Here is a 21942-nt window from a genome sequence, read left to right on the forward strand (position 1 = left end):
ACTTATGTTTGGAAGAGAAAGATAGGAAAAGAAAAGTAGGAAGAAGAAGAAAATCCACAACAATCATAGGTCAGATATAGTTTCACCTGATATAATACAAACCACCTAATTAGGATCAGTTATATGAAAGTAGCTGTAGTTCCTCAAAGTAATCTAAGAAAGGTTGCCAAGCTACATAAAATCCATCAGTGGAGTCTCTTAGTGTACTTTATTTTCTCAAGTTTAAGATTCTGCATAAGATCATGTATCCAATTATTAAAAGAGGGCAGGGCAGACTGTTTCCAATTTAATAGATTAATACATCCAGCCAATAATGTTGCAAAGACGAGTGCATTAGTGAATTTTTGTAAGAGGGATGCCATTTGGTTCCACTCCAAAGAGTGCGGTAATAGGAGAAGGTTCAGTGTTGCTGAAAATATGTGATCTAAAAATCTTGTGTCCTAAATTGGTTTTGTTTTGGACAAACCAGTACATATGAATTAGAGAAGCTGGGGCGGTATGACATTTATCACAGGTTGGATCAAGTTTGGATAAATCTTACATAATTTCACCTTGGATAGATGGTTATGATGTAAGATTTTAAATTGTAGCAACCCATGTCTTGCACATACAGATGAGGAATGCACATACAGAGAGAAAAACTCTAATCCACAAGCTTGAGACCAATAATCTAAGCACAGCTGATCTGAACCAAAAATGCTATATGACCATTATATTGTACACAGGCCACTTGAATTATTTTTATTGGATGTTTCCAACAATTCTAAGGCATGTAATTAAGTCCATGTGTGGACAGTGTCCCTCTTCTTCGGAACCAGTGGTTTGCATGTAACATTTGTATCGCATTGCTTATGTAGAGAAATGTTCCAGAAGAATAAAATGGGCACTGAATACAGTGATGATTTGGAAGTAACTATAGAATATTTGAATAGATAACTTTTGAGAAGGTACACCCTAGTCAACTGAAGGTTATACCACTGATAGAGATCAGAGATGGAATGGGGTGAGGTCATGCAAAGATTTGGACACCAAGTTTCAAATCAGGTAAAGTTGGGTCAGTGAGGGAAGTGATGGCCATTTGTCAATTGCCAGTACTCTTTAATGCAATACCAATGAATCAGTTCCACAACATTGTGTTCTGGACAATCTGCCCTCCATCTGTCTTGAGCTGAAGTCACCAAGGCCATAAACCAGCTGACTGTAAATCTCTGGGAGCCAATGGCATTCCAGCCAAAACATTCCGCTATGGAGGAATTCACATGGTTAGGAAACACACTGGCCCCTTCTGTTTAGTCTGCAATCAGGGCATTGTGCCCCAAGATTACAAGGATACTTTTATAACCCAACTGTTCAAATGGAAGTGAAACAAGTCCGTCTGTGACAATCATTGTGGTATTTCACTTCTCTCCACAGCCATTGTCACAATCAACAATATACCCCTCAACTCAGTTCAGAAGTTCTGCTGCCCTAGGCGTATCCTTTCCAACAACATCAAGTCGGATGATGAAATTCCCCATCAGCCAGCACAAGCAAGCTCAGCATTTGGCAGGCTCACCCGTAGACTTTGAGGGGAGCATGGAGTTTGTCTCAAGACAAAGATCAAATTCTAACAGGCAGCGGTTGTCACATCACTTTTCTATGGCTATGAGACATAACTTACTGGTGTTATAAAAAGCAACTAGAAGCGCTCCACCACCGTTGCTTAAGGTCTATCTGCAACAAGTGGCAGGATAAAATCCCTAACCTCGAAGTTCTTGCAAGATGCTGCATACCTGGTATTGAGGGCATGTTCATCAGAGCTCAACTTTGGTGGGTCGGCCAAGTAGTTTGCATGGAGGGTTCCTGCATACCAAAGTTGGTATTTTATAGCCAGCTAAGCAAAGGGAACCCCCAGCATAGGACATCCCAAATTCAGACACGAAGACATTCTGAAATCCAATCTATGAGCCTATGAATTGGACCCCATTACATGGAGAAAAAACAACTCTGGACAAATCTAAATGGAGAAGTCTTTGTTATCCAGCAATCTCAACATTGAGGAGAATAAAGGTAGGACAAGTGAGCAAGCTGCAAAGCCAGTGCCTTCACCTATCACCCACCCTTCCAACAGTGACTTCATTTGCAGTATCTGCCATCAGATCTGCAAATCAAGACTTGGTTCAACATATGAGCTGACATCAACCTAGACGGTGAACAACTGGTATCTGTCAAGGCAACAGGAGGATCCATTACTTATTACAGGGCTCTTCAACCTTTTATGTTTTTCTATCAGAATTTCCTCATAGTAAGTGCCATCCTTGCCTGATGGTGCATAGGCAGTCATTCTTGGGATGTTGAAACTCTAATTAATGCAAGTCCTATTTATTTATTTATCAGGGAAAAAAAGGTGGTGAAGTAAAAATGTTGCTGGGAACCTCACATGTAAATATGTATCCAATTTCTGAAATATCTCAAATGATAGACATAGAACAATAAAGTTTGTATGATGGAGTGAGGCTTCCTTTTCTTTGCTCTTGATAGCATTCACATGGATGGTGTATTTGAGCACTACAAAGATTTTGGGCACCCTACCTCAAAGGACATCTATAACTTGTGTTGCAAGTTTACAGGAATAACAACAATCCTTTTGTTTCATGGTCGCATTCCACATTTTTGTTAATGCTACATTCAATTTGGCAGGACCATTCGTGCTCAATTTAATAACATTCAAAATTTTGAAAGTCCTGCAGTCAGGGATAACCATAGAGCATGGAATTAATTTTATGTTCAAGAAATCAGGCTGACTTTTCCCCATTTGTCTCAGGAAATTGAATGAATTTCTGAAGCTGAAGTCCAAGTGAAAGATGAAGGGATGGCAGAGTTGCTAAATGAATACATTGCTTCAATTTTTACACAATGAGAATAAAAGTCTGTGGTAAAACAATGAGATAATAGATAATAAATTATACTGGTGAAACTATAAATGGAAAAGACAGTGAGCCCCAATTACATCCACCATTCAAACTTCCTTGAATATGGAAATTATTTTGGGAACCTGGCAGGTTGATAGTATATTGCTTCTGTTATGACCTGACAGTTGGTAAAGCTGAGTTATTTAAAAATCCCAGAAGGAAACTTTAAACAACTGTCATGACCTATTTTTAAGTGGTATGTTTGACATGCAACTCTAAGGAATTAGACCACCAATTCTCGAGAGGCATTATATTAAACTCAATGAAACATTTTATATATTTAACTTGTGTAAATTAATACACATGGCTACAAATTACTACTATCATAACTTTTAACAAATTCCCAAATTAATCTCCATTAAGGCAACAGCACACATAGACTTAACCAGATACCAGGCAAAGCATTTTCACCTTACCAATTCAAAATGAGGTTCCTCTCACTTTGGTTCCTGTAGAGACAGTTGTAGGCTGGTAGCTACTTTGATCTTGCACACACGAAAACTGCTATAAGTTATATCCAGCACATCTCATTGAATGTAAATTCTCATTGTATCACTAGCCTCTTCGAACTCCACCTCTCCTAACAATAAAACCCCTTTCATAGTACCAATTTTATTAGTAATATAAACATTTGCTTGGTCTCTGCTAGCTAAGTGCCAGATTTTACCCCACTTCTTGAATGCTCTATTCAAAAAATGCAAATGCACTCTACCTCCCTTACATCTCAAAACTAATACACATCAAAGCACCCAGATTAGTTGGCTTTAATCCAATTAAGATACACCCACACTTTAATTAAATTAAGACACACCCGCAGAGATCAAGCAATATGTTTATCTTACTAATAAAATTGGTACTATGAAAGGGGTTTTATTGTTAGAAGAGGTGGAGTTCAATCCAATTAAATGGCTTTAATCCAATTAAGACACACCCACACTTTAATTGAATTAAGACACACCCACAGACTAAACCTCTATTTTAAAAGAAAAATATTTTCCAATAATATGTACATTAATAGCTTCATGACACTCTGGCATAAAAGGATTAGGGATATACTGGGTTACTATAGACTAGTCAACCCAACCTTAGTGGTAAGCTTCTAGGCGTCATGCTATTAGATAAAATTATTGCATGTTTAGAAAAGCCTGGGTTCACAAAAAATGACTCCTGGAAATTTATGTTTAAAAAAATCCTTCAGGTAATGTGATTACTGATAACAAACAGAATGGGATTTGTGTATGCGGGTTTCTTAATAAGATGCTTAGTATATATGGCTATGTGCATAAGAAAGTTACCAAAGGTTAGAAAACAATTGTGGTTAATGGATGAAAGGATGGTCTGAATTACTTACATCAAAATTTGTAAATGTCACAAATATAAGGAACATGGTTGAATGTGAAGAGGAGCAAATGTAACATCACCAAAACTGAGGTAAGTAGATTGTGTGGGATGAAAGTTAACATGAAGAAATATTAAGTGATACACTTTGGAGAAAGAAAGAGGAAATACATATTAAATGATAAAATATTAAAACAAGAGAATTGGGATTCAGATACACAACACAATAAAGTTGCATTAAAAAAAACAGAATTGGGATGCTAGATTTTTTTTAAAAGGCAGAGTATAGATGGGATCATGTTGAACATGCATAAAGCATATGAATACCAGACTTTATGAGACAGTTATGTTTTAAAACATTTCCTTCAACTTAAGGTGAAATAGAACATTCTGGAAAGGAGATGGCGAGGTCATACTAAACACCTCTGCTTGGAGACAGGTCCATTTAATCTGGTTGTCATGGGAAGAAATTCACACTGAAACCTATTGAAATATCAAGTGACCATTTTCACACCTTGACACCGTACTAAGAGTAAAAAGGACAGCTGCTTTTCCAGACACAGAGACAAAGCACTTACTGCTGTGAAGAGCAGAGGTCTGTTTTATGTTAACAACCAAACAGCAAACACCAAACAGGAGACTTCAGCAATAGGAATTGCTGTGGTGGGCTTTGCTGCTGAAAGTTAGATCTAGAGGATTTGGTTGAATGGAACAAGTTTTGAAGGACACTGGAAGCTGGCATGGCAGAGAGAAGTGAACCTGCTGAAGAGCCAGGAGTAATTTTTGTTATGATCATCAGAGACTGATAACTTTTTTTAAAAATTGAATTTCCAGTGACTGGCTGGAAGGATCACATGACAAGATTTCTAGTTTTAAGACTTTTACTATAATAAAACCAAAAACAAAATTGTTTAAACATTATGCAGTAGGCAAATTATGCTCTACAAAAATATCCCACATTTAACTTCTAAAATGGCTGAAAATCTCCCTCCATAGTTATACTTTACTCTGTCCCTTAAGTGGACACTTTATTCACCAGGAACCAGTCCAAAGTTCTTCACAGTTCCCAATGGCTTGCATTCATTTTCACTTTCTATGAAGTGAGACTTTGGAGCAGAGAGTGGGGCATAAAGCAGTAAGCCTTTAGGAACAGAGAGCAGCCAGCTGCTGTTGTCACTGCATATAACCAGTAGCCAACCAGAGCCACATCTAGAAAGAAAAATCGAGGTGTGACATTACAGGGAAGCATCTATCTTATCTAAACTAGGCAAGTTCAGTCAGGGTTAGTAGAGTATTAATTAAAATCAAAAGAATGTAAGTGCAGGCAGGAACAGGGGCAGTAATTAAAATTTAATTAGTAAAAAGTTAATTAGTTAATTAAAATACAATAAAGACTGGCAGAGCAGGTGATGTGATGCAGCTTCAGTATATGGGACCTGGTAGTCAACAGTGTGATCCCCTGAACACACATTTAATTAAGTGTCTGCACCTCAAGAAACTTCAGCTCAGAGTTAATGAGCTGGAGGCTGAGCTGCAGAATCTATGCTACATCAGGGAGGGGGAAAGTTAACTGGACACTTTGTTCCAAAAAGTAGTCATGCCTCTTAGGCTAGGGTCTTCTGTTTTGGTCCATGGTCAAGGACAAAAGGCTGCAACTGCAAGTGAAGCAGATATGGAAATTGAGAAGGTAGAAGTGGAGAAGCTCCAGCCCTTGCAATTGTCCAACAGGTTTGCGGTCCTTACAGTTTGTATGGATTGAAAGCAGTGGCTGCAGGGTGGATGAGTGAACTGACCATAGCACCGTGCTACAGGAAGCTATTCAGCTGGGGTGTTGAGCAGGTAGGTAAATAGGAATGTAGTGATAGTAGTGGACAGGGGGATAAACACAGTTCTTTAGTTCAGTCCAGAGCAGATGTCCCAAAGCAGAGGAATTTGCAGTGAGAGGGGGAGGATCCAGTTGTTATGGCCCACATAGGTACCAACAACATAGATAGGACTACCAAAGAGACTCTGCTGGGGAAGAATGAACATCTATGGGCTGAATTAAAAAGCAGAACCTTTAAGGTAATAATCTCTAGATTATTACCTGAGCTATGAGCAAACTGGCTTAGGGTAAATAAGATCAAAGAGTTGAATGCCTGGCTCAAAGATTGGTGTGGGAGAAATGGGATTTGATTCATGGGGCACCAGCACCAGTACTGGCAATAGTGTGGGTTGACAGTCTTCACCTGAACCGTGCTGGGACCAGTACTCTGGTGAGCCATATAACTAGGACAGTAGAAAGAGCTTTAAACTAAATAGTGGGGGCAAGGAATTAAGTGAGAGAAATTGTGATAAATTAAAGGGAGAGGACAAGGAAAGAAAGCAAGGTAACAGTAAGGGTATGATAATCTGAGTGTGGCAGGAATAGATAGAGCATTCAAACTTAAGAGTGAGCCAGCAGATAAGGCCAGAGATTGCAAAAATAGTAACAAGACAGAACTAAAAGCTCTGTATCTGAATGCATGTAGCATCCATAACAAAACAGATGAATGGTCAGCTGAAATGTAAATAACTAAGTATGATCTGATAGCCATTGCAGAGATGTGGCTGCAAGGTGACCAAGGCTGGGACCTGAACATTCAAGGGTATTTGATATTCTGGAAGGATAGGAAGCTAGGAAAAGGTGGTGGGGTAATTCTGTCATTTAAGTATGAAATTTGTATGATAATGAAACATGGCCTTAGTTCTAAAGATCAAGATGCAGAATCAGTTTGGGTAGAAATAAGAAATAGCAAAGATGACAAGTCACTTGTGGTAATAGTTTATTAGGTCCCCTAACAGTAACTACGCTGTAGGATAGGTTATACAGGAAGGAATAATAGGGGCTTGTGAGAAAGGTATGGCAATAATATTGGATGATTTTAATCTACATATAGATTGGCAAAGATAGCCTGGAAGATGAGTTCATAGAAACTGTCCTGAAAACACTCAGAGCAGCACCATCTAGAGCCAACCAGAAAGCAGGTTGTTCTAGACCTGTAACTGCAATGAGACAGGATTAATTAATAACCTCATAATAATGAGCCCTAGATAGCAGTGATCATAACATGGCTAAGCTTCGCATTCAGTTTGAGGGAGATATGGGTGGATCAAAGACTAGTGTTTTATACTTAAATAAAGGCAATTACGAATAGCCCTCGCTTAAAGTCGTGGTTGCATTCCTGAAAATCAAGACTTTAAGTGAAACAACTTTGTGAATCAAGGGTTCCCATAGGAACAAATGTTAAAGCCAGGCTCCTTTGAACATTTCTTGCCTGGAAAAAAATAATGTACAAGTTGAAATACTGTACCATACATGTGCAGAACTGTGCATTCCTAACTGGAATAACAAATATATCACTGAATATAACAGAAATATTGTATACTGTATTGAAATTAGATAACACTAAATCACTCAAACAAGCCCTGAGTAACACAGCTTCTGTGTCTCACCCACAGCACTTCTGAAACTCAGCTCAATTTTTTTTGTGTTTCCCTTCTCTGCCACCCCGCCCCCCTCCTCCCCACCCCCCCCCCCACCCCACCCCCCACATACACACACACACACACACACACACACACACACAGGCACACACACCTTTTCCCACTTGGTTTCTCTCCCTCTCACTCTGTCATCATGACATCTCTCATAGGGAAAATGTTAGAAGCTATTATTAAAGGCACTTAGAAAAATTCAAGGCAATCAGGTAGAGTCAGCATGGTTTTGTGGAAGGAAAATCATGTTTGACCAATGTATAGTAGTACTTCGAAGAAGTCAAGTCAACTGTGTTGTGGATAAAGGGGAACCAGTGGATGTACTGTATTTAGATTTCCAGAAAGCATTTGATAAGGTGCCACATCAAAGGTTATTGCGAAAAATAAAAGCTCATGGTGGAGGGGGTAATATAATGGCATGGACAGAAGATTAGCTAGCTAACAGGAAACAAAGGGTAGACATAAATGGGTATTTTTCTGGTTGGCAGGATGTGACAAGTAGTATGCCACAGGGATCAGTGCTGTGGCCTCAACTGATTACAATTTATATAAATGACTTGGATGAAGGAACTAAAGGTGTGGTTGCTAAATTTGCTGATGACACAAAGATAGGTAGGAAAGTAAAGTTTTGAAGAGGACATAAGGAGGCTACAAAGGGACATAGATAGGTTAAGTGAGTGAGCAAGATCTGGCAAAAGGAGTATAATGTGGGCAAATAAGAAATTCTTCATTTTGGCAGGAAGATCAAAAAAATGCATAATATTTAAATGGTGAGAGATTGCAGAGCTCTGTGATTCAGATCTGGATGTCCCATGAATCACAAAAGGCTAGGATGCAGGTACAGCAAGTAATTAGGAAAGCAAGTAGAATGTTATCATTTATTGCAAGGGGAATTGAATACAAACGTAGGGAGGTTATGCTTCAGTTGTACAGGGCACTGGTGAGACCACATCTGGAGGAATGTGTACAGTATTGGTCTCGTTATTTAAGGAAAGATGTAAATGCGTTAGAAGCAGTTCAGAGGAGGTTTACTAAACTAATACCTGGAATAGGCGGGTTGTCTTATGAGGAAAGATTGGATAGCTAAGGCTTGTATCCACTGGAGTTTTAAAGAGCAAGAAGCAATTTGATTGAAATCCTTAAGTTTCAGAGAGATCTTGACAGGGTGGATGTGGAGAGGATGTTTCCTCTTGTGGGAGAATGTAGAATTAGAGGTCACTGTTTAAAAATAAGGGGTTGATCATTTAAGACAGAGATAAGGAGAATTTTTTCTCTCAGAGGGTCGTGAGTCTTTGGGACTGTCTTCCTCAAAAGGCAATGGAAGCAGAGTCTTTGAATATTGTTAAGACAGAGCTAGATAGATTCTTGATTAACAAGGGGGTGAAATGTTATCGGGGGTAAGTAGAAATGTGGGGTCAAGGTTACAATCTGATCAGCCATGATCTTATTGAATGTGTAGCATGCTCGAAGGGTCGAGTGGCCTACTCCTGCAATTAATTTGTATGTTCATATGCTCTCACCCTTTTCCGACTGTGTCTGTCTCTTTTGCCCCTTTCTCACTCTCTCTCTCTCTTGCTCTCACTCTGTCCCCAATTTAACTCTAATTCCAGCGTCTGGACCCCTTTCTGACAATTTGCAGGAACTGAGCTCCTATCTCTTAGGGGGCACGAAAGAAGTTGGGGGAGGGCGATGGAGCCAATAGGGCCGCGCAACAATCTGGGGCGGGGACGCCATGCAATAAGCCGGAGAGTGGGCCGCGCTATCTCCCCCCCCTCCACAACCCCCCAAACCCCAGGTTACTCACAGTTCATTACTTAATCAGCAGCTGGTAGCTTCCCATCCCTACCCAGTGCTCATGCTCCTGGATCTCAGGCCTCGCTGTCTCCCCACAGCCTGGGCCTCTGGTGACTGTGGCGACAGCTTTGGCATCCTAACATTGCAGCGGCTGGCCCAGAGAGGAGCATGAGTGGGACAGGGCCAGAATGCAGATGACAAAGTTGAAAATAGTGGCATAAAGCGAAAAAAGCCCTAAAGAGTAAACGACAATAAAGCAAATGACTTTAAGCGGGGCAACTTACAGTGAGGACTTACTGTACGTGAGGGTATGAGGACAGAGCTGGCTAAACTGCACTGAGAAATTAGGTTAACGGGTTGGTTAGTAGAGATGCAGTGGAAGACACTTAAGGAGCTGTTTCAAACATTCAGCAAAAATACATTCCAGTGAGAAAGAAAGACTCCAGGAGAAGGATGCATCATTCATGGCTAACTAAGGAAATTAAAGGTAATATAAAATTGAAAGAAAAAGTGTGCAATTCCACGAAGATTAGTGGCAGGTCAATAGATTGGACAGAATCTAAAAACCAGCAAAGAATGATTTTTAAAAATAATAATGAGGGAGAAAATAGAGTATGAGAAAAGATAGCTAGAAATATAAAAACAAACAAAGAATTTCTACAGCTTTTAGAAGGAAACGAGTAACTAAAGTAAGCATTTGTCCTCTAGAGAGCAAGACTGGAGAATTAATAATGGGAAATAAAGAAATGGCAGATGCATTGAACAGATACTTTGGGCGGAATTTTCCATGCCCGCCAGCGTTGGGCGTGATTGATGCTTACTTTAGTTACTCGTTTCCTCCCCTGCCACCCCAAACCCAGACAAACTGCAAATCCATGAGCATTTTAGTGGACTGCAGAACAGCTGGATGACTGCACACGTTGTACAACCTCCTCGCTAAAGCTGGCCATGGAGCAGTCACCGCTGGAGGTGCTCACAGCCCCTTGCAATGTCAGAATCCCAGTTTGGAACAGTCTCCCATGTGGTTCAAGCTAACAGGGCAACCATGCCGTGCTAATCTCTGGCCACCCAAATGGTAGCCAGCACTCTCCAGGAAGATTTAAGGGGCCATCACACTTAACCAGGACTGGTTCTTAGCACACCCATGCTAACCACGTGTCTCTCTCATCCTGCAGGAGTACAACATCAGGATCATGGTGCCTGGTGAACTAGCTGTATGCCTGATGGCCTACAGAGAGTGAAGATGAAGGAGGAGAGAGCGACTGAGGCTCCTGGCTGCTCAGAGGCAGAAGCGGCAACCTCAGGAAGAAGGGGTGCCTGGGGCTCCCGCACATACTGCCCAAAAGCCACAGTGAGCCATCACTACTCGGTGCCTAGTGACACCCAGTGTCTATAGATACCGCTTTTCATTCCTGCAAATGACCAAGATCGGAGTCGTCAAAGGCTGTGCATGGATTTGTTAAAGGAAGGTCTTGCCTCACAAATTTGATTGAATTCTTTGCAGAAGTGACAAGAAGGGTTGATGATGGTAGTGCAGTGAATGTTATGTACATGGATTTTATCAAGGCTTTTGACATGGCTGATTGGTCAGGAAAGTAAAAATCCATGGGATTCAGGGTAATGTGGCAAACTGGATAAAAGATTGGCTTTGTAACAGGAAACAAAGGGTAATGGTCAATGGATGCCCTTGCGAATGAAAAGTTATCTCAAGTGGTGTTCCACAGGGCTCGGTGTTGGGACCTCTGTTGTTTGTGTTATATATTAAAGATTTGGGCGTGAACGTGGGGGGCACGATTGGGAAATTTGCAGATGACACAAAGATTGGCCGAGTAGTGGATAATGTAGAGGATAGCCATAATCTCCAAAACGATATAAATGGGTTGGTGGAGTGGGCAGTAAAGCGGCAGATGGATTTTAACATAGAGAAGTGTGAGGTCATACATTTAGGGAGGGCAAACAGTTATAGGGATTACACAATAAATGGGAATATACTAAGAGGGGTAGATGAAGTGAGAGATCTTGGCATACAAGTACACAGGTCTCTGAAGGCAGCAGTTCAAGTAGACAAGGTTGTAAAGAAGGCATATGGAATGCTCTCCTTCATTGGCAGAGGTATAGAATATAAAAGTAAGGATATAATGTTGGAATTGTATAAAACACTGGTGAGGCCACAACTGGAGTATTGTGTGCAGTTCTGGTCACCACATCACAGAAAGGACGTACTAGCTCTGGAGAGAGTGCAGAGGAGGTTTACAAGAATGTTGCCAGGGTTAGAAAAGTGTAGCTACGAGGCGAGGTTGGGGTTATTTTCCTTAGAGCAAAGAAGGCTGAGAGATGATTTGTTTGAGGTGTAGATTGAGTGGACAGGATAAAATTATTTCCCTTGGTGGAGAATTGTAGAACCAGGGGACATAGATTCAAGATAAGTGGCAGAAGGTGTAGGGAGGACATGAGGAAGAACATTTTTATGCAGAGGGTAGTGGGTGTCTGGAATTCGCTGCCCAAGTTGGTGGTAGAAGCAGAAACTCTAAACTCTTTTAAAAAGAATCTGGATCTGCACCTTAAGTGCTGTAAGCGGCAAGTCAATGGGCCGGGTGCAAGAAGGTGGGATTAGAAAGGGCACCTGGGCGTCCTTGGGCTGGCATGGACAAGATGGGTCGAATGGCCTCCTTCTATGCTGTAACTTTTCTATAGTTCTATAGTTCTATGTCTAGGGAACTGGTTGGTCACATTTGCCACTTAGTGCAGAATTTGAAGCCATGGGGACATGGAGGGCATCTGCTGCCAGTGGATGTGAAAGTGACCACGGCACTTGATTTCTATGCCAGTGGCTCCTTTCACGCTCCACAGGTGATCTCTCTGGGATCTCACAAGCCTCCACCCACAAATGCATCCATGAGGTCACGGGTGCCACCTTTGCAAGGGCACACAACTTTGTGCATTTCGCCCAGGGCCAGGACAGCCAGGATGTAAGAGTGATTGGATTCACCCAGATCTCGGGTTTCCCATGGGTGCAGGGTGCAATCGATTGCACTCATGTGGTGCTCAGATCTCTGTCACAACAAATGGTAAACTACATCAACCGCAAGGGATTGCATTCATTGAATGTGCAACTGGTGTGCGACCACCAGAAACACATCCTGCAGATGTGTGCACGGTTTCCAGGGAGAAAGCACGACACCCACGTCCTCAGTTGGTCACAGATCCCTGGGGTCTTCCAGGGTCCACAGAAGCTGCAGGGATGCCTCTTTAGGGACAAGGGCCACCCACAGAGGCTGTGGATGACAACGTCTATGTCGTGGCCTCACGCTGCAGTAGAGTGACAGTGTAATGAGGCTTATGCTAGAGATCGCAACTTGGTGGAGCAGACCATCGGGATGCTGAAGATGAGGTTCTGGTGCCTGGGCCGGTCTGGTGGAGCCCTGAAATACAGCCCCCAGATAGTGTCACACATCATCGTCGTTTGCTGCACCTTTTACAACCTGGCACTCCAATGGGGAAACGAGCTGGCTAAGGAGGAGATGGAGGAGCTGCACGTCTCCTCCGATGGGGAGGACACCGATGGGCTTGAGGGTGAGGAGGTCCTCAGAGACAATGATGATGGGGATGAGGCCCTCGCAGTGGCTAGATGAGGTAGGCATGCTCTGGAGGCCCTTATTGCTGCTAGATTTGTGGAGGATGATGACAACATGCAGGGAGGTGACCCCATAGATCCTCAATGCATCTGTGAACGTTTGACTCCAGTCTGGCTTATGGCAGTGTGAATGCTCCTGTCATGGAGATGGAGTGGAGGTCCTAATAGTCTCTCAATTGCAGGGGGATGATGACGACATGCAGTGACGACACTCCAAAAATCTTCATATAGTCTCTGACAATGTTAAACTCCCATCTGGCCGAGGGCAGCTCGCTTGCACTCTGTGATCAGAGTCATATCATAGAGTTGCAGCCATGAAACTTTAGAAGCATCTGATATTTTGTCCACCTTCATCACCTAAATCCTTCAGAAGCACAGCATCAATGGTCACAGACGCTGAAGAAATGAGGGCCAGCCCCTCCTTAAAGGTGCTGAGAGCAGACAGAGAAAATGAGAGAACTCTGCGGTGCTGCCCGCTACATTCTGGCATCAATGACAAGCACCGCTGAGGTGCAGGTATCAGTAATGTGTCCAGGGAGTGTGAGGCCAAACCATCGCTTTGGTCTGAAGGCTGCACAGAGCACAGGGGAAGAGGCTCTGGACCGAGACAGCTGCCCTTATCTTGAGCAAAATGTTTCACATCTGAGTGACATGAACACTGCTCAACAGAGCAAGGAGCCATAGGCTGGGAGACATTCTTGGAAGTTTATTGACAATAGTGAACAGTACGTACAAGTGATTAACACCCATGGCCACACTGTGCAACTAATTCTCCTCAACTTTCCTAACCCTGCCGTTACATCCTGGTGCTGCCTGGGCATCCACAGTAGATGGAGGCAGCCTGTTGACTGCTACGCCCTGTCTGTGATGACCTCTGTGGGTATCCTCTGGAGAGCCTGGGCCCCGGCCTGCTTTCGGGGTTGTGTTGTGTGGCAGTGGCACCCTCCTCGGCCTGTGGAGCAGGAACTGCTGAGGTCACAGGAAGAGGGGGTTCGGATGGGTCGGACACTCTCGGAGTCACCTGGATGGATGGGCCCAGAGTGTGCACCTGCTGTTCCTCCTCCCTATGGGTGCCCGGGGGGCCCAGGCTGACTCCTTGAGGAGCAGGGGTAGCTGGAGTGAGATCGAGCTGCCCGGCATCCCTCTCGCGTATACACTGTTGGAGGCCAAAAACGGCATCTGCGATGGAGTTGAGCCCATGCAGCTGATAGCATTTTAAAACCCACGGCTGGTACCATCTGGAAGGACAAGGGCAGCGGACACATGGGAACATCACCACCTGGAAGTTCTCCTCCAAGCCACTCACCAACCTGACTTGGAAATATATCGCCATTCCTTCAGTCACTAGATCAAAATCCTGGAACTCCCCCCTTAACAGCATTGTGGGTGTACCCACACCACATGGACTGCAGCAGTTGGCAAGCTGTAATCAGTGGAGTTCCAGAGATCTGTGCTGGGGCCTCAACTGTTTAAAATTCATATCAATGATTTGGCTGAAAGGACTGAATGCATGGTTGTTAAATTTGCTAATGACACAAAGATAGGTAGGAGAGTAAGTAGTCAAGAGGACATAAGGAGTCTGTAAAGGGAGATAGGTAGGTTGAGTGAATGGGCAAAAAAAATGTCAGATGGAGTATAAAGTGGGAAAACATGAACTTGTCCACTTTGGCAGGAAGGATAGAAGAGCAGCATATCATTTAAATGGAGAGATATTGCAGAACTCTGTGGCACTGAGGGATCTGGGTGTCCAGGTACATGAATCACAAAATATTACCATGCAGGGACAGCAAGTGATTAGGAAGGCAAATGGGATGATGTAGTTTTTATTGCAAGGGGAACGGAACATAAGTAGGAAAGGTTTACAACAGTTGCTGGTGAGACCATGTCTGGATTTTTCTTTTTTTTACAGTTTTGATCTCCTTACAGAAGAAAGAGTGTTGCATTAGAAACATTTTAAAGAAGGTTCACTTGACAGATTCCTGGAATGAAGGGGTTGGCTTATGAGGAAAGGTTGGACAGATTGGGCCTGTATCCAGTGGAGTTCAGAAAATGAGAAGTGATCTTATTGAAACATACAAGATCCTGAAGGGACTTGACATGGTGGTTGCTGAAAGGATTTTTCTCCATATGGGAGAGACTAGAACTAAGGGACAGGGTTTAAGACAGAGATGACAAAAAAAATTCTCTCTGAAGGTCATTAGTCTGTGGAATTTTCTTCCCCAGAGAACTGTGGAGGGCAGTGTCATTGAATATTTTTAAGGCTGAATTAGATTCTTAACTGACAAGGGAATCAAAGGGTACAGGAGGTCAACAGAAAGAATTGCCTATTCCTGCTCCTAGTTTGTATGTTCATATTTTCCAGCCAGATACCCTGAAAATCGCTTTGGGGATTAGAAGTTGAGGGCTACCCAGGAGATTCCAGCAGCATTTAAATCCTCATGAAATCAGTCTCCTCAATCCGAACATGAGTTCCCACGTCCATTCTGTGTGGTGAACAATAGAGGCAGGCTGCCTCTATCTCTCAAAGAATTTTGCAGACTGGTTGTGTCTGAGAGGCTCAGGGATATCTTAGGAAAACCTGCAACCCAATGCTACAATGGCTTCCTATGGATTATTTCTTCCTACAGCACTTGAATGACGTTAGCTTTGTATCCATGTAGAAATCCAAATCCATTCTATCTTGAAATTAAGTAGACAATTTAAAGTATAGCCATTTATAAAACCTGACATTCCTAACACTTCCCAGTGAAACTTGGAGACTAATAATCTACCCACATTCATCTTAGATGCACTTGCTATTGTCCACAGGTGTGAACACCTTGAAGCCTTTACCCACTAAAACATGGGCTTACTTTAAGTAATCAAGCCACCCAAGCCGTCAGCAGGATTCAGAGGTCTCATGACCCCCAAACATAAACTTATAAACTTTGTATTTCTAACGTCTCCTGCCAAAAGGTGAAAAGTCATCTCAGAAGTCGGGTTTCAGAAACAACTATCCAAATTATAACCTTTTGTAACATTCTACACATTTTAACTACCTACTTACTATTAACAGCACATTTATCAACATCTTCCTTTTGATCCCATCTCACCAATACACAATCCACATCAACCCTCGTACATGAATGAACCCATCACCAGTAATCACTTAGAACAGGATTTGAAGTTTTCTTTCTTGGACTCGAACGCAAGTTCTGTCGAAGGGTCATGAGGACTCGAAACGTCAACTCTTTTCTTCTCCGCCGATGCTGCCAGACCTGCTGAGTTTTTCCAGGTAATTCTGTTTTTGTTTTGGATTTCCAGCATCCGCAGTTTTTTTGTTTTTATCAAATGAAATTAACTCATATGAGTCTTTAAAATCCTCTCTGTCATATAAGTGAGAATTTGCTTTACTGCTAGTGGCTTCACCTTGTTAGTGTCATAGAATATCACCCTGCTCATTTTGCAGTTTGTACTATTTTCCATTATCCTTGATTTAAAGATGGCACAAATGGTTGAGTAACTTTGTTAAGAACCACACTTGCTCACAATGCCTGTGATTTTCAAATTTCATTAGATGTAAGCTATAAATCGAGACGAATTCCTGTGTCACAAATCCTCTTCTCAAGTGGCTTCACTATATCCTTTTGTTCTTCTTTAAAATCAGATATTACATTGTCAACAGGGTAATGATTTTCAAACACTGTCAGTGAAACACTTTGTTCAGGTTTTAACTCCGGATCTCCATTCCCTTTCACGGCCATTGGGTTTTTAATGTTCAAGTTTGTGAACAAAATTGCAGCCAGCCAAACAACTGAATCATCTTTACTGGATTACAGTTCTCCTTCACTGCTTTAAGAATCTCCATGAGGTCACATCGATGAACAGTCAAAAAATCCTCATGTTCTTTTCTAACCAGTTCATTATTTTAAATTTGTTTCTGCAATCAGTATGAACTTTGCTCAATTCTTATTTTATAAAAGCATCAGCTTCATAATTCTGAAGCTTTTCCTCATGTCACCATTCTTTCCCATCACCCTAAATCAGTGTCCTCTCATTCTTGATCCTCCTGGCAATGGGAACAGATTTTCCTCTATCTACTCTCTCTACACCCCTCATGATTTTGAACATGTCTTTCAAATCTCCTCAATCTTCTTCAAGGAAAACAATCTCAGCTTCTCTAATCTATCCACTAACTGAAATTCCTCATCTCTGGAACCATTCTCTTAAATCTTTGATGCACCCTTTCTTAAATACTACACATCCTTCCTGAAGTGCAGTGGCCAGAATTGGACACAATATTCCAAGCTGAGGCCAAATCAACATTTTACAGAGGTTCATTATAACCTCCTTGCTTTTCTATTCTTTCCCGTTTATAAAGCCCATGATCCTATGCACATTTTTAACCACTTTCTCAACCTGTACTCCCACCTTCAATGATTCATCCACATATACCCCCCAGGTCTCCTTATAACACCTCTCCTGTTCTTCCCACCAAAATGCATTATTTCACAGTCCTCTGCATTAAATTTAATCTACCATGGGTCTGTTCATTCCACCAACCTGTTTAGGTCCTCTTAAAGTCCATCACTATTCTCCTCATAGTTCACAATACAAGTTTTGTGTCATCTGCAAATTTTAAAATTGCGCCTTGCACACAAAAGTCTATTATGTGGCATTTTATCAAACACTTTTTGGAAGTCTATAAACACATCAACCAGATTACTCTTGTTAACCTGTTAACCTAACCAAAAAACTCAATCAAGTTAGTTAAGCATAATTTGCCTTTTACAAATTTGAACTGGCATTTCTTAATTAACCCACATTTATCAAAATGACTATTAATTTTGTTTCAAATTATTTCTAAGAGCTTTCCCAGTACCAAGGTTAAACTGAGATTGTTCCTGGATATATCCTTACCAACCTTTTTGAAAAGTGTGTAACATTTGCAATTGTCCAATCCTTTGATACCATCCCCATATGAGGATTTGAAATCAGGCCAGTGCCTCCACAATTTTCACCCTTTCTTCCCTCAACATCCTAGGTTGCATCGCCTCCAATCCTGATCACTTATCAACTTTAAGTACAGCCAGCCTAACACCTCTTATCAATTTTTGACACATCCAGTATCTCAAAAACCTCCTCTTTCACTATGTCTTTGTTAACATCTTCTCGATGACTTTTGGATTCCCTTTCATGTTAGCTGTCAGCCTCTTCTCATACTCCCACTTTGCTTCTCATAGGAAGTGTAAGTTTATGCTCCACATAAGTCTCCTCACAACACTTCTTTATCTCACCAAGGGTTGCCAACCCTCCTGGTATGGCCGGGATTCTCCTGGAATCAGCGTCAATTTCCCAGTGGCCAAATAAACCACTCCAGGAGATTTTAAAACACTGTTTTAAGCAATCATTCAGTCACGTCATTCGTACTTCTGAGCCACAGCTGGATCTGGCTCAGTGCCGCCCAATTAAATTCAAATCTTAAACCGGAAAAAAAACAAGGAGGACCGCTTGACTGGGACTTTTGGTGGGCTGCAATGGGATTGATGGAGGTTTGAATTTCATTGAAGGATGATGCCCTGCTTTGAGCTTCAGTCTATTGGTCACATTGACACCACTGTGCATTCTCAGGTTAGAAACACTGTTAACTTGAAAAGGAAATAACAGCTCAAAAAGGAACAGATTTCACTTTTTAACAGGCAGTAAAATGTTCAAGTGGACTGTCAGACTAACTAACTTCAGTACCTGTTAACAATGATAGACAATTGTAGAGAGAGGTCTGTGCAAAGAAGCAAAAGTGAAATGAGAAAACTTTTTCTTGTAGTGAGTGGTTAAGGTCTGGAATGCACTGCTTGAGAGTATGGTGGATGCAGGTTCAACCAAAGCATTCAAAAAGGGAATTAGACTGTTATCTGAAGAGGAAGAATGCACAGGGTTACAGGGAGAAGGTGGGAGATTGCTCAGTCAGCCTGTGCAACATGATGGGCCAAATGGTCTCCTTCTGTACTGTAACAATTGTGATTTTCTTTTTCACTTCCCCCTGAACTTTCTATCTTCAGCCCAGCTCTCACTTGGATTACCAACGTGAAATCTGTTATACATACCTTCTTTCTGCTTCATCTTACTCTATCATTATCTAGGGAGCTCTGGCTTTGGTTGCACCTTTCCTCCTCATAGGAATGTACCTCAACTGTACCTGAACCATCTATTTAAAGGCAGCCCATTGCTGCTTTATGTTTTTAAATTTGTTGGACTGGAAATATACTGATCAAAAAATTTCTCCTGAACACAATTCAGAAACTCTTCCGCCTCTCTACCTTTCACATTAGCAATCCAGACTATATTAGGATAATTAAAGCTCCCATTATCACTACTCACTGTTTTAAAATATTTCTTGAATTTTCCTGAAAATGTGTTCCTTTACATCTTTCCCACTATTTGGTGTCCTATAGAATATACTCAATTGTGTAATGGCACTTCTATTGTATGTCATACACTTAAGTCTACTTTTACCACAAACTTAGCTTCTTATATTTTAAAACACCTGCAGTATTTGGGCTGTGTCTAAAATTCCAGTCTAATATGTATGATCACCTAAGCTTTTCTTAAACCATAGTGTCATGACTAGTAGATTCTTAGCATTTATCACATTTCCTAGCTAACTTTTCAGGCTCTGTGTAGTTCCTGTTTTATGATGAAAGTTTTTTTAAAAATTATTTTTTAGTAATAGTGTAGGTCCAAAAGAATAAGACATCCAATGAGGATTCCAATGAGGACAAAAAACGCAAGCCCCCAAAGCCAAGTCAAGTCTGGACATGTTCCAGCAGAAAATTAAAGGCTCTACCAAGTAGTTAATACTACTGTTGTATTTTGTTGCTCACAAATTACTATCGCCTATCTTATTTCCAGAAGGTCCTGATATGGATGTTTTGTACAGGGGAAACTGTGGTATTTTTACCTCAGGCAAAATTGGGAGAACGATGTTTATTCACCTTCTGACAGGAAAGATACACAAGACTAAAAGAATTAAAACGACAAAATAAGTATCCAGTCACAGAAATAGTACACTATTAACATAAATAGGCATTTTAACATTGACAACTGTAACCTGGTTAATCTTCACTAAAATGTAAGAGCAGCAACGAGTCCTTTATTTATTCACAATTATTGGTCATACACATCAATTGTTGATTCATTTTCCAAACAGAAGATCTGAAATTACAGAGCACAATCCTAACTCAATTTTGCCTTCAATGTCATTTTCTATTACTTTTCCATTTATGATTGAATCAATTATTTTGAAACAATGTACAATTTCCTGAATTGAATAAATCTATCAAAAGTCCAGGCAACTAGTGATTGACATGTGTTGAACTCAACTTCTCAAAATTAGAAAAAAAAGTACAAAAATAAATAATTGCCAGAATTGAAGTATTTAAGGAGCCATCAGCTGTTGGAAAATGAAATAAAAAAGAACTGGAGTAAAATTAAGGTAATAATTACAGACTATTCAATACAGAATTAAATGGTATTTGGAACTATTCAGTTTCTCCAGAAACTGCGACATACAAAGAGATGACTGGTTTAAACATTCTCATCATGTTTCCAAATTATCTCAAAACAAACTATTTCCCAACAAGTTAAAAAAAAACAACAAAAAAACTGCGGATGCTGGAAATCCAAAACAAAAACAGAATTACCTGGAAAAACTCAGCAGGTCTGGCAGCATCGGCGGAGAAGAAAAGAGTTGACGTTTCGAGTCCTCATGACCCTTCGACAGAACTTGAGTTCGAGTCCAGGAAAGAGCTGAAATATAAGCTGGTTTAAGGTGTGTGTGTGGGGGGCGGAGAGATAGAGAGACAGAGAGGTGGAGGGGGTTGGTGTGGTTGTAGCGACAAACAAGCAGTGATAGAAGCAGATCATCAAAAGATGTCAACAACAATAGTACAATAGAACACATAGGTGTTAAAGTTAAAGTTGGTGATATTATCTAAACGAATGTGCTAATTAAGAATGGATGGTAGGGCACTCAAGGTATAGCTCTAGTGGGTTTTTTTTTTATTTTATATAATGGAAATAGGTGGGAAAAGGAAAATCTTTATAATTTATTGGGAAAAAAAAAAGGGGGGGAAACAGAAAGGGGGTGGGGATGGGGGAGGGGACTCACGACCTAAAGTTGTTGAATTCAATATTCAGTCCGGAAGGCTGTAAAGTCCCTAGTCGGAAGATGAGGTGTTGTTCCTCCAGTTTGCGTTGGGCTTCACTGGAACAATGCAGCAAGCCAAGGACAGACATGTGGGCAAGAGAGCAGGGTGGAGTGTTAAAATGGCAAGCGACAGGGAGGTTTGGGTCATTCTTGCGGACAGACCGCAGGTGTTCTGCAAAGCGGTCGCCCAGTTTACGTTTGGTCTCTCCAATGTAGAGGAGACCACATTGGGAGCAACGAATGCAGTAGACTAAGTTGGGGGAAATGCAAGTGAAATGCTGCTTCACTTGAAAGGAGTGTTTGGGTCCTTGGACGGTGAGGAGAGAGGAAGTGAAGGGGCAGGTGTTGCATCTTTTGCGTGGGCAAGGGGTTGTGCCATAGGAGGGGGTTGAGGAGTAGGGGGTGATGGAGGAGTGGACCAGGGTGTCCCGGAGGGAGCGATCCCTACGGAATGCCAATAAGGGGGGTGAAGGGAAGATGTGTTTGGTAGTGGCATCATGCTGGAGTTGGCGGAAATGGCGGAG

This window comes from Carcharodon carcharias, chromosome 17 (genome assembly GCF_017639515.1).
Source record: "Carcharodon carcharias isolate sCarCar2 chromosome 17, sCarCar2.pri, whole genome shotgun sequence".
In the NCBI taxonomy this organism is placed as follows: Eukaryota; Metazoa; Chordata; class Chondrichthyes; order Lamniformes; family Lamnidae; genus Carcharodon; species Carcharodon carcharias.